The sequence below is a fragment of the Amblyomma mixtum genome, chromosome 8 (assembly GCF_055824585.1).
Source record: "Amblyomma mixtum isolate Tamu chromosome 8, ASM5582458v1, whole genome shotgun sequence".
Taxonomy (NCBI): domain Eukaryota; kingdom Metazoa; phylum Arthropoda; class Arachnida; order Ixodida; family Ixodidae; genus Amblyomma; species Amblyomma mixtum.
In genome coordinates, this window is record NC_143019.1 from 142,583,173 (window position 1) to 142,610,105 (window position 26,933).

Sequence of the window (26,933 nt, forward strand, 5' to 3'; positions counted from 1 at the left end):
TTGGCATGAACGTGCACGCCAATCGCGGCAGCGTACTTTTGAGAGTTCTGAACGGGCCCTGTCAGTGAAACAGCGGGCAAACGAAATGATTCGAACTTTTCCATTAGAAAACTATTCGAGCATTTCAGATCGTGTTCGATTCTTTTAGACCATTTTTTGAATAGTCATTGTTAGCTTCGTTCAGCGAATCGAATATTCAGACATCTGTAGAGGTACAGTCTCTTACCTGATGTTGCTATTGCATTCTTTATTGATAAATTAGGGCGCATATTGACGCAGAAAATCTGGTCGGTGCTATTCGTATGGACTTCTGAGGTGCATGAAATACTACCAATAATGAGGTTTAATTTGCTAAATTAGAAGGTTACTCGCCACGGTGGCTAAGTGGTTACGCCGCTTGGCTGCTGGCCCCTAAAGACGCGGGCTCGACCCCGGCCGCGGCGGCTGAATTTAGATGCAGCGAAATTCTAGAGGCCCGTGTGCTGAGCGATGTCAGTGCACGTTCAAGAACAACAGATGGTCGGTGGTCGAAATTTTCCGAGCCCTTCACTTTGGCTTCCCTCATAGCCTTAGTCGCTTTGGGACGTTAATCCCCAATAAACCAAACCAAATTGGAACACTACAGAGTCAACGAACCTTCATTAACAGTAAATAAAAGCTGTTTTTCTGACTCCACTGAAAGTGTATTCGTCGGGAGCAGCTATTTTCAGAATAAAGAAACACGTACAGTCTTTGTCAAAAGTTTAGAGCCCAGGGGGTTTGCTTCTAAGCCTCGCAGTGGGACTCATGTATCATTCGTGGTAGTCCTACCCATTGGAGGAGGCAGGACTAGAAATCTTACCTTCAGGAAATTTGGAGCGCTGCAGATGCATTACGAACCACACAGTGTGGCTCACAAGCAAACCGCCTGGGCTCCAAACTTTTGAAAAAGGCTGTACGTGTTTCTTGAAAGGATCAATACTTGCTGTGCGATTATCTTTACATGATATTATTCATCCCATTTTCCAATGATCGTTTGTGGTAGCATATTTTATGCAGAAAACGCCACATAATTTATTCGAAAATACTTTTGAATGCTCAACCGCTCTACTTTAAAATAGCGTTCGTTTTCTAGAAGAATTGCGCAGACCTAAATGCTATTGATCACTTAAACTAAGCCTCAATTAAAATTTCATTCCAATCAAGGAAGATTCCCTGTACGCTTTTCCTTCGTACTGGTTACGGTAATATTGAACTCTGCAATAGTACAGTTTTTCTCAGTGTGGAACTATATTCGCAGCTTAAATTTTCGCAGCACAGCTATATAGCATTAAAGTTTCGTTCCTCTCGCTGCACGATTCTTAGAAACTAAACATTTTCGCTTTTCAATTTACTTATATACAGTGATTTGTGGTACTGCATATCAGGTTGCCATTATTGACATGTTTTACATGGTTAGGAGTCATTTCTATTCAAAAGAAAGCTGCAAGCATTCCTATATTCACATCCTCGCTCTACCGCTCTCTTGTTGTCGATTATGCGCGAATTATTACTGTACGCTTTGGTAACCTACGCTAGCTTTTCGTATTTGCGTTGTTTGATTACGTATTTGACAGACAACTAAATTTAGGCACACCGGGTGTTACAGCGAACACTTTCAAAATTTTCAAAAATAAGCTTTTTGGGGTAAAAGGATGCCTTTTGCTGCATAATATTGCCAGAGTTAGCGGGCATCAGAAAACCGGTGATTTTTCTTAGTAGAAAGCTTATTAACTAATTTTTGATAATCAGCTTTTGACTAGTAGAGTTAAGCGCCTAGTTGTAATCAGATATTTGTAGCCGGCGCTAGTAAGAGCCATATCAGTTTTTAGAATTTCGAATGCGCGATTACCCTTGGCGCTGTTGCTCGGCAAAATTTCGCGTTTTTGGCTTGTTACGTGCGCTGGAGGGATTGCTTTTCCTCCATGCTTTTGAAAGCCTATGTATTTTCGCACGATGCAGCCAAACTTTGGCAATTGCGCTTTAGAAATTCTAAAAACTGATATAGCTATTACTAACGACCAGCTATAAATCTCTAATTGCAAGTAGGCGCCTAACGATACAATTATAAAGCTAACTATTAAAATTAGTTAACAATTTACTAAAGACGGTATACTGGTTTGCTGGTGTCCACCGGCACTGGTAATATTATGCCGACAAAGCTTCTTTTTTTTGCCCCAGAAAGCCTATTTTGAAATTTTTTAAAGTGTTCGATGAAACTCCTGGTATATCATGAAAACGTTTTCATTCACTCATCTTTATTGTGCATTTTTTTTCTTTTTATGACAACACGACAGAAGAAAAAAAGATGCAAAGGGAGGAACAAAAAGCTACTAACAAAGAAGCGTGACGAGGTTCCTACCTCTGTTCGGTATGCTAGAGGTATTTAAACATAGTAAAACACTGCGCCATACATGCAGGTGTTGTAGCTGACCACATGTTTACATTCACTGCATATGTTCATGAAGACACTCTTATAAACGCATATATATATATATATATATATATATATATATATATATATAAAACGTAACTTAAAGCACGTAGGCATGGCTGATAAAAGTACAGTACACAGCTATGGTAGCCTTATACACGCGGCGAGCAAAACATTCGACAAAAGTGACAACAAGGCCGATAATCACAAGCGCTGCACACGCTGGAAACAACACAAAACAAATAATTATAGAAAAACTCCAAATAGTCGGAACGACAACAAAAATACTTAGAAAAACACTGTAGTTCATTAATCATACGTCCCAAATCATGTTCAATGAAAAATTATGGTCAAACCCTCATTTTTTCTTGAATGAACTATTTCTTCCATTTTATTTTGGTAATCATGTTTATTTCAATATTTTCTGTATATAGAGTATTTAAGTAATCAGGCATACGGTGGTGCAGCATGTGCAGGCCATGGCTTCTACGGGAAAAGTGTATTAACCAGTGGTCTCTGTTTCGGAATAAGTAGGTCGATGCTAATGGTCTTCTCAAATTGCACAACTTAAGAAAAATGGTGTCGTTGCTTCTTAGACTACGTTAGTATTTCAAAAAAAGATTAAATTTGTGACAGTGCTGTACGGGCAGTGCATTAAGCGAGGGAAAAAGTTTTTTATTAGCGTGATGTGGTGCATTCGCTACGTCACGAATGGCTTTTTTCTGCAATATTTATTTATTTATTTTATTTATTTATGAATACTGTCAACCCTCATTTGAGGGTCATTACAGGGAGGGAAAGTGAAGAGACAAAGAAATGCACATATAACCATGAATGAACAAGCTTCTTTGAGCATACAATACAAGAGAGCATTGAAACGCAATACAGTTCACACCACTGTAGAACCACCTGCTATACAAAAAGCAATATTGGACAATCAGTTACGCGCCCATCTACAAGAATCCCATGCCTAGACGGAATCCCCAAGTGCATTCAAGAATGCCGCTACACCTGTAGACTCAGCAACGTGAGCGGGCAGTTTATTCCAGTGCTCAATAGCATCCGGAAAGAATGAGCAGCGAAAGACGTTAGTTCGTGTCAAGTATGGCCGAATTGCTTTGTGGTGGTTAAGGCGGGAGCTTAGTCTACCTGGAGGCTGCAGATATTTTTCTTTATTGATGTTAATTTCTCCGTGAATGATTTGGTAAAGTATTTTTAATCTCTGCCTTTTACGTCTTTTTTCTAATGTTTCTAGACTACATGAGTTTAACATCTCCGTTACCGAATCTGTTTTCCTGTACTTTGAACAAATAAATCTCGCTGCACGTCTTTGAATCTTTTCTATTTCCGTTGAAAGAATCTTCTGCCGAGGAGACCATACTACAGATGCATATTCTAGGGAAGGCCGGATGAGAGATTTGTATGCTAAAAGTTTGACATCTTTCGTTGCTCTCCCCAACTTTCCTCTTAGAAAACACAGTTTTCTATGTGCCACCGCACAAACATTTTCGACATGATTGTGCCAACTTAGGTTGTGAGAAATTGACACCCCCAGATACTTGAATGTACTAACATTAACCAAATCGTGACCTGCAATACTGTACTGAAAAGAAATTATATTTCGTTTGTTAGTTATATGGGTAAATGTGGTCTTATTGAAGTTGATTTTCATTTCCCATTTCTCACACCAAAGAGCAAAAGCCTGCAGGTTTTGGTTAATGTTAATCTGATCTCCTTCACATGTGACAGGTGCATAAATGAGGCAATCATCCGCAAATAGTTTCAGTTTAACAGAATTTCCAACTGCACATACTACGTCATTGATATAAACTAGAAATAGCAATGGCCCCAGCACAGAACCCTGTGGTACACCAGAATACACATCCAAAAAGCCAGACTCGCAATTGTCAACACGTACCGCCTGTTTGCGTTTCGCCAAGTACGCTTCTATCCATCTAAGGATGTCTCCATTAATGCCAGCCCTTCGCACTTTCAGGAGTAATTTGTCATGAGGAACCTTATCAAAGGCTTTTTCAAAATCTACACAAATAACATCAATCTGTCCCCGGTCATCTATAGCTTTAGAAAGGTCATGTATTGTCTCAATTAACTGTGTCACCGTTGAAAACCCTCGACGGAAGCCATGCTGACATTCAGAAAGTAGTCCATTTGTTTCCAAAAAAATGATAATATGTTTCGCAATAACATGTTCCATTACCTTACAGCAGATTGAAGTAAGTGACACAGGCCGATAGTTGTTCATAAGTGTGCGATTGCCACTTTTAAATACGGGTATAACAATGGCAGTGCGCCAGTCTTGTGGCAGATAATGAGTTACGAGTGATTTTCGGAATATAATTACCAAGTAGAAGGACATCCATTCAGCATACCGTTTCAAGAAGCATGTAGGTATTCCATCCGGGCCGATAGCTTTTTTTTCGTCCAATTCTATCAGCTGCTGAAACACGCCGCTTTGAGTAAAGCTGATAGCATCGATAGACGTTTCACGAGAATGTGCTTCGTCGTGTGCGTCGCTTTGGCTCGTGTTTCTTGCGAATACAGATTGGAAATATTTATTGAAGTGGTCGGCCATATTCGTTTTATCTGCAATAAGTTCGGCTCCCACTGTCACCTGCTTTACTCTTTCCTTTCTTGTACCAAGATAGCGCCAAAATTTCCCTGGAGAATTTCGCAGAAAACCACTAAGAGTGTGATTGAAAAATCTTTCTTTTGCAGCCGATAGCAACATTTTTATTTTTTGACGTAAAACCTGTATGTCGTTGAAGTCGGCTTTCTTTCTACGCAATCTTTTCAACTTCCGTTTCGCGTGAATGATATCCCTGGTGACCCATGGGTTGCGCTGCTTTGTTTTCTTAACTCTAGTTGGAACGTACCGGTCGACACAAGTACTGATGATAACTTTAAGACGCTGCCATAACCATTCAACATGAGTACTTTGTTACTGTTAGTCTCAGATTTGTCACTCCAAACAAGGCTGCAGTAATTAATAGGAAGAGCGTAGATTGCGTTCTAAAGAAATCATTTAATTTTAGTCGGAAGAATCTGTTTAAACCTACATAGCATACCACAACCTCTTGCCAAGTTTCCTGCCGCGCGTTCGACGTGGGCATTCCAGTTTAGGTGCTGACTAAAAGTCACTCCCAGCGTTTTACCCTCTATTACGACTTTTATTTGCTCAGAAGGGAGTTTTACTTTCATATCTCGACTAATAACCTTCCGTACAAACGCAATTATTAGGTATTTTGTTTTGGCAACCTTAATTTCTAATTTGAGTCCACTGCCATTTTTCTAGTGCAACATTTGAGGAGTGTGTGAGCTCATCGATACTAGTCGACTGCAAAAAGTAGCTTGTGTCATCCGCGTGAAGGAAGCAAGGTTGCTGTTGTTGATTATTTAATTTATGTAAATATTAAAGAGAACCGAGCCAAGTTAGCTGTCCTGTGGTACACCTGAAGTAACATTTAGTACTGAAGACTGAGATTGATTAATTACAACGCACTCTTTACGATGTTATAAATATGGCTTAATACGTTCACCTCAGTTTCAAAGTTCACTTTCAAAGAGAAGCTTCATGCTGTTCATCACTGAATATCCAGCTTCCATACGGAACAATTTTGGACAAAATTATTTTGCTTTCTTCATCTTTTCTTTATTGATATTGTAAGCCCTGTTGTTGCGCCATTACAGGAGTAGAAACCACAAACAAAAGAAAAGCAATTCCAACAAATCAAATAAGTGTAACGCGCAATGCATGCGAACAACTGGTCACACTGCGGCTAATTAACACTGAATACACAGAACAGCAGCAACCTATGCAATCCACACAGCACATTAAGGCACACGCAGACACACAAAAGTAAAAAGAATTGCGCCACTGAAGCGCCCTTAAGGATATTTGATGGAAAATGCTAAACACACACAAACAAGTGAAAAGCGTAAATTGAACTAAGAACGAAAACCACGCAAAGGACGATACACAGGGAAGAAGTAGACAGGACGAGCGCGGAGTTGCAAGTCCGCGCTCGTCCTGTCTACTTCTTCCCTGTGTATCGTCCTTTGCGTGGTTTTCGTTCTTAGTTCATGGATTACCAACTAGCCCCCCATCGTACACTCCTTAAGCGTAAATTGGTTAGTACACTGCACTTCTGGAATGTATAAAACTGTCTAGATTATTCAAGAAAGCATTGAGCGAACCAGACCTAACCAGCTAATGGGGAAACATGTTCATTCTTTTATAGTTCTAGGAAAGAAGCTATACCTAAATGCATAATTACGGGTTAGTGGATGCGGAATATACATGCTATGACAGTGTCTAGATGATTCCTTAGGAAGAATATAAAATTAGTTGGCCCTGTTGATTTTTATTTCATGTTTATGATAACAAACAAAAACTTCATCCGTTCATGTTTGGTCCTTATTTTTAAACTGAGAAGGTTTGCGAGGTGAGATAGGTTTGAAGGGCAGTAATTTCGACCATATTTGTTGAAGATAAACCGTGAAGCCAACTGCTGGACTATTTGCAGTTTGTTAGTGTTTTTCTCTGTGTAAGGATCCCAGAAAATTTTCGCGTACTGAATTGCAGTGAATTGCACTGTCCTATAAGCCAAATTTTTTATTTCAGGGGATGCACTTGTTAAATTTCGTCTTAGGCTCCAAAGAGCTTTGTTAGCCTTATTACATATTTCCTGTATGTGTTTATTCCATCTCAAGTCGCTTCTAAATATTAAACGAAGATATTAGTGATCCTCTATCCTTCCAACCTCGTTCTTATACATACGATACGAAAATTGCAGGATCTTCTTTTTGTCAGTAATGGACATGCATACAGATTTTATGGGATTGATCACCATTTGCCGGTCATCGCATCATTTGATAGTTTTCTAAGCTGTTCTGCAATTTTATTTGGTCACTGAGATACAGTCTTATTCTAAACAGCGCAGTCATCGGAAAATAATCTTAATTGAACAGAACCGAGGTTAGGCAGGCCATTAATAAAGATAAGAAGTAATAGAGGCCCAAGGACACTTTCCTGCGGTACTCCCGATAACACCGGTTGTAAGCTAGACCTGTACATATTGATTTCTACATATACTGGCGCTTCTGTAGGTACAAGGTGAACCATTTAGTGAGCTTGGGATTCTTACTGTATTGATTTTTCTCAAGAGTTTGAGATGTGAAACCTTATCAAAGGCTTTAGAAAAGTCTACATAAATAAGGTCCTTGTGTCCTCGCAAATTTATCGTTTCTGAAGCGTAATGAACCAATTCAACTAACTACGTAATCGCAGGTAGACCTTTACGGAAACCATGCTGTACTGGTGGTAAGTTATACATTTCAAGGTAGTTGGAGAGGTGTTTGGATACAATGTATTGTAGTATCTTAGAGCGAGCACTAATAAGGGAAATTGGCCGGTAATTGGTAACGTCTGAACTGCTGCCTGTTTTACGGACCGAAACTATTCTGGCTAGTTTCCATGCGGTGGAGAAGGAACTGTTCACAACTGATGACTGAAATATTTTCGTAAAGAGCTGCGACGCTCATCCAGCATACCTGACTAAGAAGTCATTAGGAACAACATCTGGTCCGGGACTTTTTTGTGTTAATATTAAGAAAACGATTCAGGACACGTTCCTCGGTTATTCTAATGTCCGAAATAAGAGTATGAGCAGAGCAGCTGATGAGGATTGGAACTTTGCCATTATCTTTAGTAAAGACGGAAGAAAAGAAGATTTTATATTGTTCAGCTTTCTCTTCAGTATTAATTTCATCATTAGAAAAGCGCTGCTTAGTCGACGGATTTACATACCACCAAAACTTAGCCTGTGCATCGGAAGGGAAATTCTTTAACGTTACTTTACAAAATCGGTCTTTTGACTACCTAGTGAGGCGCTTCAAATCTTGTCTCATATTGCGAACACTGATTTTATCATCTATATTGCTGTTTTGGGAATAAGCTTTTCGTTTTCTTCTAAATTTGCGTTTTGCATGAATAATTTTTCTGCTAATCCTAGGACTTTTCTTGCCGTACTTCTTATTCTTCTTAGGAATAAATTGCTGTATTCAGTGGGTTACGGCGCTAGAAAAGAAATTCCACAATTTACCAGTGCTTGCGTGTGATTCATAGAAGTACATGAATGCATCAAAAGAAGTTTCAAGGTAGTCTAGGACACTCGCATCATCTGCAGAATCAAAATTCAAAACTAGCCTTTTTGGGTTGCCCAGAGAGATGGATGGAGACATACTGAAAGTAGTTATTGGCATGCGATGATCTGATATTTCGTCTTGAACATGACAGTTTGTCAGAAGGCTTATCAAACCGTGCGACACTAAAATTAGATGAAGTTGTTTCACACAAACGTGTGTGTTCATGTACATGCACTAAATTATAAGAGAACGCCAAGTCTAAAATTGTTCACAGCTCACCATATCCGTCTCCTCGGGTGAACATGAACTCCAATTAATTGTTGGTAAACTGAAGTCGCCTAATAGCATATTGTCTGCCTCTCGAACATTGTTTTCCGTGAATTCCCCAAGGCTGGCGATTACTGCAGGTGAAGAATTTGGGGCCCTATACACCCCTCCAACGTAAAGTGTCCGATACGTGAGCTTTAATTTTAATCTATCCAGCTTCGAGATTGTCCTACGGCTCCAGGGCGTTGCGCGAAATGCTTTGCTTAACTAGTATAGCTACACCACCTTTTCTTCCTGCTCGATTCCTTCTGAATGCTTTACAATCGGTTGGCACATACTCGGCGTCTGTTATATTGTCACCCACCAATGGTTGAAGAACACAGACCGGGTTTTCATTAGGCGAGATGGGCGTGCCAGACAGCAGGGAGCTCGAGCGAGGAAGAAGACAATCTTCGAGCACTTAGAATGCCTACGGCATGGAAAGTCGCAGCTACAACAGTTCGGCCGCGGTACGGTGCCACTGGTGAGTTCGTACGGTGGCATTGCTCCTTATCTCTGAAAGGCACCGACTCGGTGCCTCAGCAATGAGAAGCACGAAGAGAAGGGACGCCGCATGTGTCCGGCGGCAGGTGTAGACACGCCTGAAGCGCTAGCGTGCGTGGTACGGCTTCATCCGTGTGACATGGACGACTTCGGGGGTCGGCCGTCTAGAGGAGCGAACTGTTCCTTGATGGAGCACTTCATAGTTCACCTCACTGACTTGGCAGAGTGCCTCGTAGGGGCCGAAATATCGGCGCAGAAGCTTTTCGGAGCGCCCACGCATACGGATTGGGCCCTAAACCCAGACTTGTTCGCCGGGCTGGTAACTAACAGCGCAGAAAGTTATGCCCATGTGCGGTGTCGGCGGCATTACAGTGCGGCTAACCCGGAACAATCCGTCGCAGTGGCTCTTCCAGTCGAAGTGTAGCGTTGGGTTAACGCCGCAGGAAAGCTGCTGGCATCCGTCCTCCGAGAGTGCTGAAGGCGAAGCCCATACACGCGTTCAAGACCTGCACAAACAAGGGAACGTTGGGTGGCAGTGTCACGGCTGCGTTGCCGCGAACGGAAAGTAGTTCATGAACGAAATTTTTTTCATACATTGTAAGCTTTCACTATTAAATCAATATATCTACAGATCTCCTGTCGGTGGGTATGCATTTTTTTTTGCTGTTAACGTTTTTGCTGCTCTGAAAACCGTTCCACGTTGGCCTTTATGGCAGTTTCAACTGCTGGATGCGAGCTATGGAAAAACTTTGAAAGAAACATTTTGCTCCACAAAGGAAGAATGGGCCTTTACGTTCAATAGTTCCATACCAATACCTTACAGTTTTCCAATGTTCAAAATTTTCGTCCGAGAATTTCGAACATGTTCATGCAGTTAAAGCAATTAAGGGAAGTAGAAGTATATTGTTTCAAACATAGCGCTGTGGAAGATCTTCATAAAAAACGAATATCTAGAACTCTTCTTCCGTTTTAAAACGAAGAGCTAAAACAAATATCCCTCTTTGAAGTCCTTTGAAGACTTTTTTTTTTGTTCGACCCTTGTATTTATTACTTCCCTGCATGTACGCGCACCCTTCCTTCCTTGTTGCTTTAATATATATCGGTCGTCTCTCCCACCCCCCTCGAGAGCTTTTGCTTTTGATACCTGGTGAAGAATAATGTGTAAACGTGCTGTCGTTCGTACGTAGTAAAATAGACGATGTACTGATTGTTCTGGATTTGCCGCAGCTAGAGTGACATGGCACTAGGAATTGTACATAAGCAACGCGCCAAGAACCACGACCTAATCTATTAAGACGTGGCATAGGCAATGATAACCTCAGGAACGCGTTTATGCTGGGGTGTGAATTAACATGCAGTCTTTGTCAAAAGTAAACAGGCTACATGGTTTCCTTCTAGCTTGCATACTGGAGCCCTTCTGATTTTCCTAAAGATCAGAAGTTGTTCGAAGGTTAAACGACCACCACTCCTTACCTTTCACGACCATTTCAGCTTCAGGGAAGCTGTAAGGGCTCCACTATACGAGCTAGAAGCAAACCATGCAGCCTGATTACTTTTGACAAAGACTGTACATGTCTCTAAGCCCTTGTGGAAGCTCTAACGAACGAAGCTCCTATAGTTGATCGCTGTCTTTTGCATGCGTTGCACCAAACATCTGCAATGGGTCGTTCGATGAATTTGAGATTTGCCTCATGTATTTTAATCTGTGAGGCTGCCAGCAGCATAAGTTAAAAATACGGGGCACGAAAATCCGCATTCCAGATTTCTTCCGTCAAGTAACATGTTATGTGCCACTAGCACCTGGTGACTAGCGATAACCGCGACCTTTTGCCGTATGATGAGAAGTGCAAGAGAAAACGGCTGGCGGTTTAGCATTGCTAAGAACGAAATATTGTGCGAAGGCACTTTTTGCAAATGGCCACCATCGCCACGCACCTGAAAGCGCGATTGAGGCGTCCGCTGACCCACGGTGCCAGTTGTGTGCGTCTTCAACTTTTTCGTCGTCACTGCCAATGTACCCAGTTTACGCCGGCGGGCTATGCTGCAGAGCTGCGTTTCTGCAACAATGTTGTCAACAACAACGCGTATTGCTCTAGTGCCGTGTTTCTGCCACAGCTTTGTGTACGCCAACGCATGCAGCGCACATCTCTCTGTCACTACCGCCGCGTAGATCAAAGCGCGAATAATTAGCTTTATAGCAGTATGAGTTGAAGAAGAAGATGATGTGCAATGCACAATGCACGCTTGGCTCTTATATTTTGTCGTAATCCTACGGACAGTTCCTTGTTTTACGCCACTACAGCTTGGCCAATTCCCCCACGTGGGTATGTGCCATTATAAAGAGGATGAAGAAGAAGAAGAAGAAGCGCGAGAGTGTTTTGCAAGACACGATTTCGGTTGGGCTGTTGCTGCAGCCTAGTTTTGGTGGCATAAGATGAGGCTCTCGTTCCCTACAGTACCGTGAGGTTCCCCTTCGTCAGATCCTGAATAATGGGTTTTATTGGGTGCCACAAATTATCTGTGTGAGGCGCCAAACTCCGCATTGATGGATAGAGAGTTCTGGTTTTTTGTTCGGCCACAAGTTTCCAACATCTTCTAAGTGGCAAAGCTTGTCTATGCGTTGCAAGTGCTGAATTGTGCGAGGAAGAAGGTGCAAGCGCTGCACAGACTATTCCCGGCCTTTGTTTGGCGCTCTCAATGGGAGCCCATGCATCGAGGCAATTTGTTTCTTTCTCTCAACTCTGGAGTAGTTGGTCTTTTTCACTCGCTTTTTCACCAGCTGGTTTTATGGTTTTTCTTAGAAGGCGACTGAGTTGTCGCTTGCCTTACCTTTTTGCTTTAACTGGTCATGGCCGTTCGGGAGATTTGTGGGGTTTCCTGATCGATATTGCTGATACCTTTGATTTCCTGATCGCATTTAAACATGCTGGTTACTTTTCAGGGTGAAAGCACTGTTCGGATGCGCAAACGCTGAGCAAGATTATTTATAAGAACTTCAATTTGGGCTAGATCGTGCATAGTGCATTGGACAGAAAACAACAACGCCTGCAGAGACAAACACAGCGGAATCGCAACACAGGACAAGCGCTGTCCTTAGAAAATATATTTACGCGACTTTGAGTTCGAATGCGCAAAAAGCATTGAAAGGTAAAGGTTCTCGTGCCGAACACCCCTTTGCATCAAGGGGCTTTGTCAGCCGTTGGCGGTGCACTGAACAACCGTGCCTGTAACAGTGCATAGTAGAAGCCAAGAAATCCACCATTCAAAATTTACGGTTTCGCTTCCATAGCGACCTTTATCAGAAACAGGTAGCATGTATTGATTTCTCTTAAATTTCACGAGGCAGCAAACGAGTAAAGAAGTGCGATGAGACGCAATCTGGGTCAAATACGAGAGAGTCATTCCAGCGTCCTCTTCAAATGTATTTAGAAAATGTGAATCTCTCCTTGCTTGCATGGACACGATCTCTCTTAAGTCGAATATAAGGCATGAGTCCACGATGGTACTTTGGGCATTATTTTTCGGTGCTGCCACGCCCAAGTCGGGCCGTTAATGGGAGAAAAAGTAAAAGTATCCAAAAACGAAGATGCAAGCTTGAGACAACGACGAGATTGGGGAATGAAGCTGATGTTCTTGTTTAACCGAGGCAATGTAGTCATCGGCAGGAAATGAAAAAGCGACATTAACTTCGTGACAAGGTATTCGTCCAATGGAGTGCGACCGCTGCTACTACACAATCCGCATTTACTAATGGACAACGTACTAGCATACACGTATTACAGTTCGCCCTCAAACGTGGTTGGCGAAATCTTCGTTGACGGCTCCTAAAGCAAGCACTGATAACAGGATGGTGGGAGCTGGTACAGATGGAAATCAGTTTTTCAAAGAAAAGATGAGGATGATGACAGTGCGGTGAGGGCTGCAATGAGCAGCTTCATCAGTAGACCACCGCCACGCATGCCCTCACGATCATGCTCGAAGAAATCGGATTCAGGAAGAAAGAATACAATTTCCATCACTTCTCCGGTCATTTCTTTCTTTTTTTTTTCACTTGTCAATAGCAGCTCTAACGACTGCCACAAAGTATACATTCGACGCACGTTTCCATACTAAAGGTTGTCGAAATCAGCGCTCTTTCATGTCGGAGGTGTGGTTTTCTATCTCCGGAGCCACCGGGCACCCACCTATTTTTCAATGGGCGCACGTTAAGCGCTGGCATGACGCTCGGATCTTTTAAGGTTAAACGAAATCATCTTTATAGAAACCAGCCCGTGTATGGGCCGTCTCCCACCTGTCTGTCTGACAAGCCTCTTTGAAGGTGAAGAACTCAGAAGGTCAAGTGTGCGCCCACCTGATGCAATATGTACAGCTAATAATGGCACGCACTTCTTATTCAATGTGTTTGCACCGTTTGATTTTAGCTTTGGAATCCGGGAGACTGCTCTTATTTAGTGTGGTTACGTACACCCTTCCAATATTTTAACCTGAACGCGCGAGCGTCGACTGCCCGATGCAGCGGTGCCTAGGCGATGCAAAGCGGATATCGGGGGAGGGGATGAGCATGCGTGCATATCATGGCGCTGCAGCTATTTTCGTCTGCTTGGCTGTTTTGTTTCGTGCGAAGCAATCCCTGCGAAGCAAGTTTTATGGCCGAGTTCTGAGAGCATTTGTTTGTAGTTTTATCTGATGCGTGTTGCCGCGGGATTGTGCAAACGCTTAGCGTTCCAGGCATGACTCTCGGCCCCGGTTGCATTTTCGGGTAACGTCTCGGGAGCATTTGCTTTAGCGAAATTAACGCGGCAATAGGCCCAACAATCCTGCAACATTTTTCTGTTCACACCTGGGAACGTTTTTGACCATGCCCTAGATATTTATACGTATAATATCTTTCACCTCAAGGCCCTTCTCTGAATAAATGAGTCTATGAGAACGTCCGAAAAAGTTCCTCTCAAATATATTTATTGAAAATCTCGTCCACAGAGCCATGAACGTATGTCTGAGTTGGGGCACCGGACGGAGTGTAATATTTTTGGTGTTTCTTTCCTTCCCAGTATTAAAAAGGAAGGAGCTCTGCCGAGTGGGAGCACATGGTAGCACTACTGCCAAATTCCAAATCCTGTTTTTATCCTTGCTATTGGGACGGAGAGAGTGAGGTGGACATCGGGTACCTTCGCTCCGTAGCCATAGCCGATAGTGTGGCAATCGCTTCCTCTTCTGGGCTCCAATCGGAACTTATCCGGCAGCTTTAGACACGTCCTCCGAGATGCTCTTACTGCTAACTTGTTCCGTCTCGTAAAGCTGAAACACGAAGCTGTCTTCTCGAATTCTCTCCTACACCGGCTCTTAGCCGCTGGCAAAAACTATGGCCAAATATTAGTATGCCTAGTTTACCGTTTTGGGAAGCCAGGGCACGGCATATCGGGGCATATTGGCTCTTCGCCAGCACTTTGGGCATGGAACCAAGCTGCCAGTGGCCACAGTCTGCTTATCGCAAGGTCGTGGGATCTAATGGGAAGGTGGGACGCAGAAACGTCTCCATGCTGCACGATATGAACGCGCGTTACTAGGCCCCAGTTCGTATAAATGCATCCTTCACTATCACTTCGCTGCGTCGTTTCGGGACGTTAAACGCCACATACCGTCAATACTCGCAGCAGTGAAGCTGCGACTGGGAGCTCTGGCGTCAACCAAGGCGGCCGATATTATTGCTCGAATAACCGCCAACGCAAGGCAGCGGGCAAAACCTTATTGGGTAGTCGTGAGACCATTTGTTAAGAAAAATTTTCGACAAAACAAAAATAAGTGTTCTCGTCCAATGCCATCTGACAAAATGTGATTCCACGGACCATGTTAGTGGTCATATCGTGAGGGCCTGAGGGCTGAATGGTCTATGTTGGCGCGTGTTGTTATATTTATTTTTTTTTAGTTAAATGCAAGCTGTGTTTGGAGCATCACCAGAAATCTGAGATAATGTAACCAAGGGTTATACATACAGAGATGCGGTATGCCCTTGGCCTCTCTGTGATGTATTACTGCAGCGCAAAAACACGAAGGAAGAAGAAACCGAGACAAACAAGACAGGCGCTTCTTTGTCCTTTGCGTTTTTGCTCTACCCTTCGCATTACACGCTGCGGAAAGTTCCATTCCTTCGTCGTATTCTCGACGCTGCTCTGTTTCTCTCTTTTACCGCTGCCGTCTTCACCTGGCGGAGCTTACACTGCTTACAAGCGCGCAAATCGCTCCATCCTAAGAAAGTTAGGGAAAGGCTATATTTGTTATACAGTTTAATGACATTGCCCGCGTTGAATTAATGCAAAGTACGAATTTACGAGAGAACGCCTTACCAAAGGCACCGACATTTTCTTTCCTCTGCACTTCAACCTAACAATCAATCTCTTCATGAGGCATGTTAAATGACAGAACAGTATGCGTAATGCATACAGAAGGAGGTTCCTCGATCGAAGACTTGTTGCAGATTTGCGGGGTCGCAGCGGAACACCACAGCAAAGATGACCAGCGTGGCAGGCTTCTAGTTCCGTACAGCCCGTGCCGGGCGTGCGCTCCGAGCACGCGCTGTCCATCTTTATTTTCCTCTATCGCGGCCTGGTAACGCCGATCTCAGCGCCTGCGCTTTATAGCGTCGCCGGGCGCTATAGGGCCCCCCGCCTAGACGGAACGGCGAAATGTACGCGCCGACGAGGCAGAGATGGAGGTCACACGATGGACGGTCCAGTAAGTTCATGTCAGGGGCCGGGAAGAGCCGTCGGGTGTAGTGCGCGAGCTCAGATGGACGAGCCTGGCTGCTGCACAATGGGCGAATGATGCAGGGTGCCGAGCTGACAATGGACATGGGGGCAGGGGAGGCCATGGTCGGGCCGTCACCGACTGTAGTGCTGCCCGCTGACACAAGTGTCATCAGTGTTGGAACCTTGCAGCTGATGTCGATGGGAATCTGACGCGCCGAGTACGCGGTCACAAGCGCCGGAGCGGCCGAAACGGCTCCATGGACTGACAGCAGCTGTGGTGTGACCGTCGACACAACGGTGACAGCTGTGACGATGCGGTGGGAAGTTGCGGGGCTCAATGCCAGGTGCTTGGGTGAAGCGGGAGTGACAGGCCGGAGCGACTGGCCAGTGCTGATGCGCGTGTGGGCATGGCCGGCTGTGGGTGGCAGCAAGAAGGTTATGGCAGTGACAGGCCGTGGAGCTGAGACTGCTACATCAGACGGCTGGCTGACAGCAAGAGACACAGCTGGTGGATGGGCAGTTGCCGCACTACTCGGTGTGGGTAGCTCTGCCATTCGTTGCTGAAGATGACTAAAGTGTGACACCAAAGCAGACGCTTGCTGCGGCAGTGTCGAGCTGCTTCACTGCTTCACTAAGATATGCCAGGGTCAGACTCCGAGAAGCTGTTGACAGTACTGAGGGCTTGGGGTGGGACCGCTTGGGCAGGCGGTGTGGCCTCCTGGGAAGAGGGGCGGTAGCTGACAGATTTTGCGGTGCCAGCAATCTCACTTCGCCCTTAGCACGCTCCCTCAGGTCAGTGAGTGACGGCATTGGTGGAATGAGCGATGAGGCGGCAGGTGAGTTTTCGGCTGGCAGCGATGCTACGCAATAATTGGTTACTGAAGTTGGCAGAGTGGGGCACTCGTCAAGGAAGCGTTCGGCTAACGGCTGCACAATTGCAGATGAGAGAGGTTGCTCGACGGACTGTGCCGAAGGCGCTGTAACGTCATTATGGGAGCCGGTATGGCCAGAGGCGCTGAACAGGCTGGCGCGCGGCGCATCTGTCCCTGAGTTCGCTGACGTGGCAAACCGCGGTGGGCCAGGCACCTCAACGAGCTGCTGAGGGAATGACTGCGGACTTGGGGCCGTGGAGTCGTCGCACAGTGCTGCTAGCGTAACCGGGGTAGCAGGATGTGCTGCCGGATGCGATGCGGTAGCGTCTGGTGCGGTTGGTGCTAAAGAAGCCGGGCCGGAGACGCTGGACTGGAGCGGCAGAGTACTTGCCACTGACAGTTGCGGCGTGCTGTTTTCGTAGGACGTAGCGGGAGACAAGTGCGATGCTGGTGCGGGGCGCTGCCGAAAGCGGATCCGCCTCGTCATAGAGCGACAGCGGGTAGTAGGATGCGCCGTAGCAGGCGAGGACAGCAGCGCAACTCGTCGTAGGGCCGTCATCCTGAGGCCGGGCAGGCGAGTCGGCAGAGTAGGTCGGGCGGGAGAATGTCGCAAAGGACTGCGTGTTTAAACGGATGGACGGATGGAGCCTCCAGTTGGGTGAAGCACCCGCCGACGCCTGCAGGCCGGAACGCTGGGAGCGGGGGTTGAAATCCAGGTCTTGCCAGCCTGCCATGCTAAGACGCCGCTGGGATAGAAGGCACGGCTCGCCAGGCCACCACTGTTGAAGATTTGCGGGGTCGGAGCGGAGCACCAGAGCAAGATTACCAGCGTAGCAGGCTTCTAGTTCCGAACAGCTAGTGCCGGGCGTGCGCTGCGAGTACGCGCTGTCCAACTTTATTTTTCTCTATCGCGGGCTTGTAACGCCGATCTCAGCGCCTGCGCTTTATAGCGTCGCCGGGCGCTATAGACTGAAAAGGGATCTCCTGTTCGTTCGGAACGAAAAAAGCATACAATACATTGCAGTTAGTCCTGCAGGTAAAATTCTGCGATCACGTGCCCAATCTCCTGACCACTAGTGATAAAAGGAAATTAGCTCATCACATTTATTATTGCAAGATTAAAGCCAATTCGACGCGCAATATTTAAACCCGAGTACGGTACCAGCAGCAGCATGCGATTCACCACGAGCTCTGTTGGTTTATGTGAAATTACGGGCCCTGGACAGATTGAGCTCAAGTCGGTGCTGAGAGTATGGCTGTCCTTAAAGCGGAAGGTGACTTCATGGCATGGGAATATGAGTAGCGGGATCCATCGTAGGAAGGCTTCAGTTGCTTTGAGTGATCGCCTGCACGGAGTCTCCTGGTGTTATGTTGCTAGATTTTTTCTCCCGCCGCCTGTGCGGTGGCCGAACCTTATCTGCCTCTTGACGCTGTGAACCAATCCATCAAGCTTCTTCGCCACTTCACAAAGCTAACATCGTAACGACGCGTGCCAGGGGACGCTGCGCAGCTGGAAATTGATCGACGACTAGCGCCGCCTGGGGTTAGAAGGGAAGGGCGCGTGCTTCCTCAGGCCTACCTTAGGTGGCGCCTCACAGCTTGCATTGAGATTTGATGGAGAGGCGCTCACTGGTGAAGCCGGCTGGATCGATAGCGTTATGCAGCAGTGGATGCGCTGTCGCCTATTATTTCCAGCATTACAGATTTAGTGACGGTGGTTAAGAAAAGGGTCACCTGCCGCTTAGTGAGTGCTGTAATGTTCTTTTGATGCTCTGTTGCGGCGTGCCAACACTGCGCAGATTTTAGTTGCGAACTTGTTTTTTAATGGTAGCCAACAAAACTCTCAGAGACGACGCACATAGCAGTGTGCTGTAGCCGCTTTGCATGCGGCGACGAAAAAGGACTCAACACTCCACTAAAACTGTTCAACTACTCTATTGTGGCTGCGGCTATATCAGGTTTCAGAGCGCAGCTCTTTGGCGCCCAATTCTGCTTTTCGCTGCGTCGCCGTCGTCGTCACCGTTGTCCGTTGTAACCAGCAGTGGACACCCTTTAAGGTGCGCAACCAATGGAGTGGGAGCTTGGAAAGCAGAGGGTAAAAATCGGTTAATTGGTTTTTGAGGAAAGGAACTAGGCACTACCTGTCTTACACATTTCGATGTACACCTGAACCAGAAGGAAGGCACATAACAGGCGCGTAACTGCCCTCTTTGGCCGTTGAGGGAGTTACAGACCAAAGTACACTGCGCGAAGCAAACCACTACTGCCGAAGTCCTTGTGGATGACCTTGCCAAACGATACTTGCCGCTTAAATCGGGGCTACCCAGTACCTTACAAAGGAGGAACTATGACGGTGCTCCAAACTCGCAGCAAGATGCGGACTTCACAGAAAGCGAAGTACGCTTTGCAATTCACGAACTCAACAGTAACTCTGCAGCAGGCCCCGATGGTATCACAAATCAGGCTCTCCGAAATTTAGAGGACGGCTCGGTTACGTTCCTAACGCAACAAGTCAACGAAGCCTGGAAAACTGGCTTCTTCCTGCCGAATGGAAACATGGAAACATGGTCCTCATCCCAAAACCAGGCAAGCCGCTGGACCTACCAAACCTAAGGCCGATCTCACTAACGTCCTGCCTAGGAAAGCTAGCCGAACACGTCATACTTAATACACTATCGGAATACGTAGAAGAAAAGGAGTACTTCCCCTCCAATATGATAGGCTACAGGCCGGGTCTCTCAACGCAAGACGCTATGCTAGGAATCAAGAAAAGTCTGTTGGATCGCCCCACACGAGACACCAAGGCGCTGCTGGGGCTCGACGTGGAACAAGCTTTTGACAACATCCAACATCAAGCCATTCTCAAAGCCATATCTGACCACAATCTCGGAACACGCTTCTACCGCTACGTCAAGGCATTTCTGGAGGATCGAACGGCCACTCTCCGGATAGGCGAGCACGTCTCGGAGAGCTTTGAACTGGGCTATAAGGGAACACCACAAGGCTCAGTACTTTCACCATTCTTATTTAACTTGGCGATGACAAAGCTTTCTCGCGCACTGGGTGAAATTGCTGGTGTGGAGGACACCATATACGCAGACGATGTCACCATCTGGAGCACCGGTGGCAGCGATACAAAATTGGAAGTTCGCATGCAAGAAGCCATCACGGTTACCGAGGCCCATCTCGCCCCAATGGGACTTCGCTGCTCTTCCAGAAAATTGGAGCAGCTCATCTGCCACCCCCCAAGACCAGGGCGCCCGTCCAACGACTGGCGCAGACACCCCACTCCATGCATAGAGTTACACGACAGGGATGGAAATCGCATACCTACGGTTGACAAAATACGAATTCTAGGACTAATCATCGACAGCAACGGGTCCAACTCGGCAATGTTGGACAGCATCACGATCAAGATTGCAAACGCGATCCGGATGTTTCGACGCATCATGAATAGGCACAGGGGATTGAGCGAGGACAACGCCATAAGAATGGTCCACGCTTTTGTACTCTGTCACATCACATACGTGACTGCGATGCTCTACTGGAAAAAAGTACATCGGAAAAGGCTCGAAGTACACATACGCCGAGCTTTCAAGACAGCGTTGGGGCTTCCCGATAATGCCTCCGCTGATCTACTCCTACAGCTAGGAGTGCACAATACCCTTGCCGAAATAATCGAGGCACAGCACACGGCACACATCGCATGCCTATCAAGCACTAAAGCGGGCAGAGAGATTCTCGTCAAGCTTGGCCTGAACACCATAGCAGAAAGGGACAACGTCCTGAAGTTAGCTAAAGTCGTGCTAGATGCATTTAAAGTGTTCCCCTTCCCAAGAAACGTACACTCGATCCACAATCAAGGAAGAAGACTCGCCCGCGCCAAAGCCCTCGCTGCGGACGCGGCAAGGTTTCCAGACCAGACAGCTTTCGTGGATGCAGAGTACATACCGGGAATGCATGCCTACTCGGTAGCAGTAGTCGACGGGCACGGGCGAACGCGTAACTCACTCACACTTTTCACGAAGAAACCAGAGGTAGCTGAGCAAGCAGCGATAGCACAAGCTCTCAAAGACTCGAGCTTCACAACTGTGTACAGCGACTCTAGAGCAGCCATTCGAGCTTTCGCCAAGGGCGGAATAAACAAGACGACGCTACGAATCTTAGGCGGAAGTAACATCACCGATCACTCCATCGTATGGTTCCCGGCACACATGAGCAGCTTAGGGGGTGGCCTGCGGAATCTCAACGAGATCGCACACGAGGCGGCGCGAGGGCTCATCGGCCGCGTCCCTCCGGTTTCCCCCGCTACTCCACATATCGAGTACAGGGATCAATTATTCACGTACAACGAGCTCACTAAGCACTTTTATCTAGGCAGACGAGCGTTTCCCCTCCCGGATAAGAAATTAACCCGCAGCCAGTCGGTCACGTTACGCTTGCTCCAAACGAACTCATACCCCAACCCCTGGCGCTTGAAGCACATCGACCCAGACTACGACGGACAACATGTGTGTGACCAGTGCAGTGAACGTGTAGACTTGACCCATAAGCTGTGTGGTTGTGCATCAAGTGACGCCTACGCCCAGAACAAGGAACATTGGGACAAAGTACTAAAAAGTGCTTCACTTCACGACCAGCTTCGGGCTGTCCAGGAGGCCCGCGCGGCGCCGGAGAGCTTCGGGCTCTCTGTGCCTACGTGGGAGCTGCCCTCTACACCTGGCGCCTTGCCGAGTGTCCTTCAGGACCCCTACTGTGGGAAGTAAAGTTTTACCGCCACCAACTGCCCTCTTGGAACAACGTGTTGTTGTGACTGAGAGAAGGAAGAAAAGGAAATTGCACGGGCCTGCCTACTGGCTCGAGCCAAGCCACCACCGCTGCCACGTGCAGATAGAGGAGAGTTAAAAGATCAGAGGAAAGGAAAAAGGAAAGAAAACAAAAGACGCGCGTCGCAGCAACAACTGCGTCCACCGGAGCGGACGCTGCTCAAAAATCAGATAAGCGGCCGAAGCCGCGCTCGCCGAAGCGAGGACAGATATTGGAACAGAAACGTGGCGCTGAGGCCATAGGCCGTCGGCGTTCGTTGTGTTCATTGGCATTGGCGTTGACAAAACGCTTTACACTCCGATCATTTTAAGGAAAGAAAGGGCGCATAATGGCTCACTGGGTCAGTGGACGCCTGAATCGCGCTTATAGGTGCGTGGGGTAATGAGAGAGAGATGTGGGCTGCATGCGTGACCGCTGAAAATGGTGAGCGAACTCTCCCGATCAACCATTAATTGCCACGTGCCAGGGTGGTAGTGTGGGTGGGGACTTTAATGTAGATATAAAGACAAACAAGAACTTCTTACCACTTATGCTGGCGTTTGCTTGTGCTCATGATTATCTGATCTCGCTTCGGCGAGCGCGGCTTCGGCCGCTTATCTGAATTTTTCAGTAGCGTCCGCTCCGGCGGACGCAGTTGTTGCTGCGACGCGCGTCTTTTCTTGCCTTTTTCTCTTTCCTCTGATCTCTTACCTCTCCTCTATCTGCACGTTGGCAGCGGTGGTGGCTTGGCTAGAGCCCGTGCAATTTCCTTTTCATCCTTCTCTCAGTCACAACAACAACAACAACTTACCACTTATGCTGATGACATTCAGTTCCTCTCGCTCGTGACGTCTCCCACAGCTGTGACAACCTCGCGAGATATTTGCGCAGACCTCGTCTTTGAGAACCAGGCACTGGTGCAGCACGTCGAGCATATATTCATCTATTCCTCCGACCACAAAGCTTCCTTCATGACAATGAAGGAAGTGGGGAAGGAAGTTAGTGGGGTGCTTCTTGAACAAGAAATATGTGTGAAAAATAACAACTTGTCTGTAATGGTACATACGAGGTCTGTTAGAAAAGTATCCGACTTTACTTTTTTTTGCAAACACCTGATGGACATGAAACAAGCCCGCTTGCATCAGCCGACCTTGAACCTTCGTGAGCATAGAGGATTTTTTTCCCGCCTGCCGATAGCGTCAATCGCTGGGACGCAGGGTTTGAGTGAGGCAGTGCGCAGTGCTGTCGTCGGTTTTTTATTGCAAAAAAATGGCGGAGCGACAGGAGCAGCGCTACTGCATCAAATGTTGCCAGAAGCTGGGCGACAGCTGAGTGGAAACTATTCGGGATATTCAGACGGCTTTCGGTAACGATGCTATAAGCAGCACACAGATTAAGAAGTGGTACAACTGGTTGAAAGACGGCCGCACATCGGTGGAGAGCGAGCCACGCTCCGGTCGGCCATCAACATGCCGAAATAACCAGGTCATTGCCGAAGTGAACGCTGTGGCGGTGAGGGACCGTCGTGTGACTATGCGAGAAATTGCGGAAGAGGTGGACATCAGAAATTTTTCCGTACATTCCATTATCACCGAAGATTTGCCCATGGAGAGAGTTTCGGCGAAATTCGTGCCGAAGCTGCTCACGGTGGAGAAAACGCAGGTTCGTGTTGAAGTCTCACAGGACATGCTGGATTCCACAAACAGTGACCCCTACTTCATCAACACCATGATCACTGGTGACGAGTCTTGGGTGTACGGGTACGACCCGGAAACCAAATCCCAGTCGTCACAGTGGAAGCATTCCACGTCATCAAAACCAAAGAAGGCTTGCCAAATGCGCAGCAACGTCAAAGTGATGCTGACTGCTTTCTTTGACTCCCGCTGTGTGGCACACCACGACTACGCACCGCACAGGGTCAAACAGTGATCAAAGAGTACTACACGGATGTCCTCCGTAGCCTACGTGGTGCTGTGCGGCGTAAGAGACCGGAGTTGGGGTCAACAGGAAAGTGGCGCATCCATCACGACAATGCTCCTGCACATTCCTCGCACTTTATTCAGACTTTTTTAGCGAAAAACCAGACTCCTGTAGTTCAACAAACTCTTTTCTCTCCTGATATGGCCCCCTGAGACTTCTGGCTGTTTCCCAATATCAAGAGGCCATTGAAAGGAGTGCGATTTCAGACAAGAGAGGACATTATGGCTGCAACGACAGCAGGGCTTAACTCCATTCTGAAATGGGCCTTTTCGCAATCCTTCCAACAATGGCAGCACCGCTGGTAGAAGTGTGTGCAGTCCCAAGAAGACTACTTTGAAGGTGATAGGTTTCCAACGCTCCAGTTATGCCAGTTTTTTTTCTTCGGCGAAAGGTCGGATACTTTTCAAACAGACCTCGTACATGTCATGCTCGAATTCTTTGCCTCAATCTATCGAAAAGCTGGAACAGCTGATGAGCTGCGCTTAAATTGCGCTTTAGGAAGTAACGTAATCGTCGGCAATTTTTTTTGTCCCACACATACCGTCATTAGCTGATGCTAACGCGCCACCCGTGTTCATGTGATTAATGGTAATGCGAGAAATATGATTACATAGGGCGCAATAAAAGTTGAAAGTACGACTTTACAAAAATATGTGTTGCTCTTGTTTTGACAATTTCTTTTAAATGACCCAGTGGTAGCTACTGTTCTTTTAACGATATACAACAGAAATGCAGTTGAAGATTTTAGGTTTTCTTGAGGTCAGCGAAAATCGCCCGTTCATTTTTTATGGTGGCATTATATAATTATGGTTACATTGTCGCTCTGATGAATATCTATTAAAAACACATAAGAAACATAATTCGTCACGTATGGAAGTCCATTTCCCGCTCCACTATTAAAAGAAAAACATCAGTGCATGCAAAATCTCTTTACCTTACTCCACCTTTAATCTACTCCACCTTGGGGGATTCCCCTAAAACATTTGGTCACCACTAGTCCCACTTCGAGATATTGATCAATTCGCTCTCGCCTTACCATAAGCTTGCCGTCCTGGTTAGCTCAATTGGGAGAGCGACTGCTCCGGTGAAGCGGTGGTCATGGGTTCGATCCCCGGACCAGGACGAATTTTTCTTTAACTACGAAGTTTCTGAGAAAGTTGTGTAGCTTTCCTTTGTAGCCGTATGGCTGCGCTCGGGTGGACGTCAGTGAGTAATTACTCCCTTATTACAAATCTACTCCACCTTGGGGGATTCGCCTAAAACATTTGGTCAACCTTACGTAAGTTTTAAACAGAAATATTGTTTTGTGACGCATAGGCGCCATGGTAAGGCTTCACAAAATGTGCAGGACAGGAACTATGTAGGCGCAGATTCCACTTGAGAGTTTCATAACGTTTCCTTAGTAGCTTGACCAAATAGAAGAACAGCAGCATCTCTCAACCTTGTGAAAGCAGCAGTTAACAGCGAAGATATGAAGAAAACATCATAACATGGCGCAAACAGACGATACGGCACGTTCCCCTGGTTAAAACTTTCTGCTCATGCTAATGTACCGTCTATGACATGCGTATAAACAAGTCCCGTTGGTGAGTTGTCACTTGGCGAAAATAACTAAAAGAATTTCGGAGCTATGTACTACAACACCATTTCTGGTTGGATCGATTAAACAGTTTCAACTCCAAATTTCTATTACTTGAAGTGCATATTTATTACCAAAGCAGGGGGGAAAAACGTATTCATTCCTTGAAGTACATGCTTAAAATAGACTTTTGTTTCTCTGGGGATAATTGTTTCGCACTGCAACAGTATTTTAACGTTTTGAAGAGAATGTTTAATATACGTGTTGCTCAAACGTCCTCCGTTCAGCACTAACCATCAGCTTTGTCCTCGGCGTCCCAGTGGCAAAGCGTTTCGCATAACACTGAGGTGTATCCGCGTGCAAGAATGTGTGTTCAAAATAAATCAAATATATTGTTATAGGTTAAAGAGGCAATATGTGTCACTCAATTTCCAAAGTATTTCTCTTCAGGCACTACTTATAGTACTCCATTATTATTGAACAAATATGAGTAACCCCACGGTTCTATTGAATTTCATTGATTAAATTGGAAACCAATATGGCGTGAACCGAAACACAAAAATGCTTTCTATACATTGCTAGGGGGAGAGGGGAGTGAGCATGTAGTTTGATTGGTTACTGACAGCCTCAGTCAGGAAGCGAAAGATGTTATCAAAAAACGGCAAAGCCGTTTTTTGATAACATATAGCTTATACCGTGTAGCTTATAACAGCTTATAACATGTAGCTTATACCGCAACAGGTAGAATACAACTTTTCAAGATAATCGATACATAAAAGATAACAGACAAATGGATGCAAAGTCGTGAGAGTATCGAGTATGCTGTAACGAACGGTGGTAGTCTAAGAGCGGTCATCGGAAATTAGGCTTTGAAAAAAATGATATGTAGGAACTAAAAATGAAGACAATGTTATAGATAACATACCTACGAAATAAGCAATTATACGATTAAATTACTGTTGCCGTAAAACAATAATATCTGTGCGTTATTCCTCGTCACTTTAACTATGCCATTTAAATAGTCAGGGCACCATTCCAATGATGGAAGCAATGACATGGAGGAATTTGGCATCACTCCGGCAACGAGCGAAGAAGTAAACAAAGACATACAAGTAATGCAAAGGTGCCAAACAGCTCGCGAGTATCCCGTAACTACAGACATGCTAATGGGGAATAGGAAATTCCAGTAAAATGCGTTGTGGAGCTAGTCGATTCGAGCTTGACGTCCCGGTTAGCTCCTTAGGTAGAGTGAGTGCTTCGGTCAAGTGGTGGTCCCGGGTTCGAACCCCGGACCAGGACGAATTTTTCTTTCACTACGAAGTTTCTGAGAAAGCTTTCCTTTGTAGCCGCATAGCTGCGCTTGGGTGGACGTCAATGAGTAATTAACTCCCTTATTTCAAATCTACTCCACCTTGGGGGATTCCCCTAAAACATTTGGTCAACACTGTTCCCACTTCGAGTTATTGATCAATTCGCTCTCGCCCTATCATGAACTTGCCGTCCCGGTTAGCTCAATTGGTAGA

The 26,933-nt window shown here is 46.0% G+C and overlaps 1 protein-coding gene across 5 annotated transcripts in view; it reads left to right on the plus strand.

The window, feature by feature from the left end:
- The window catches only part of LOC149334672 (calsenilin-like), a 461,575-nt gene that overhangs the window by 317,556 nt on the left and 117,086 nt on the right, over window positions 1-26,933 (plus strand). The window lies entirely within an intron of this gene.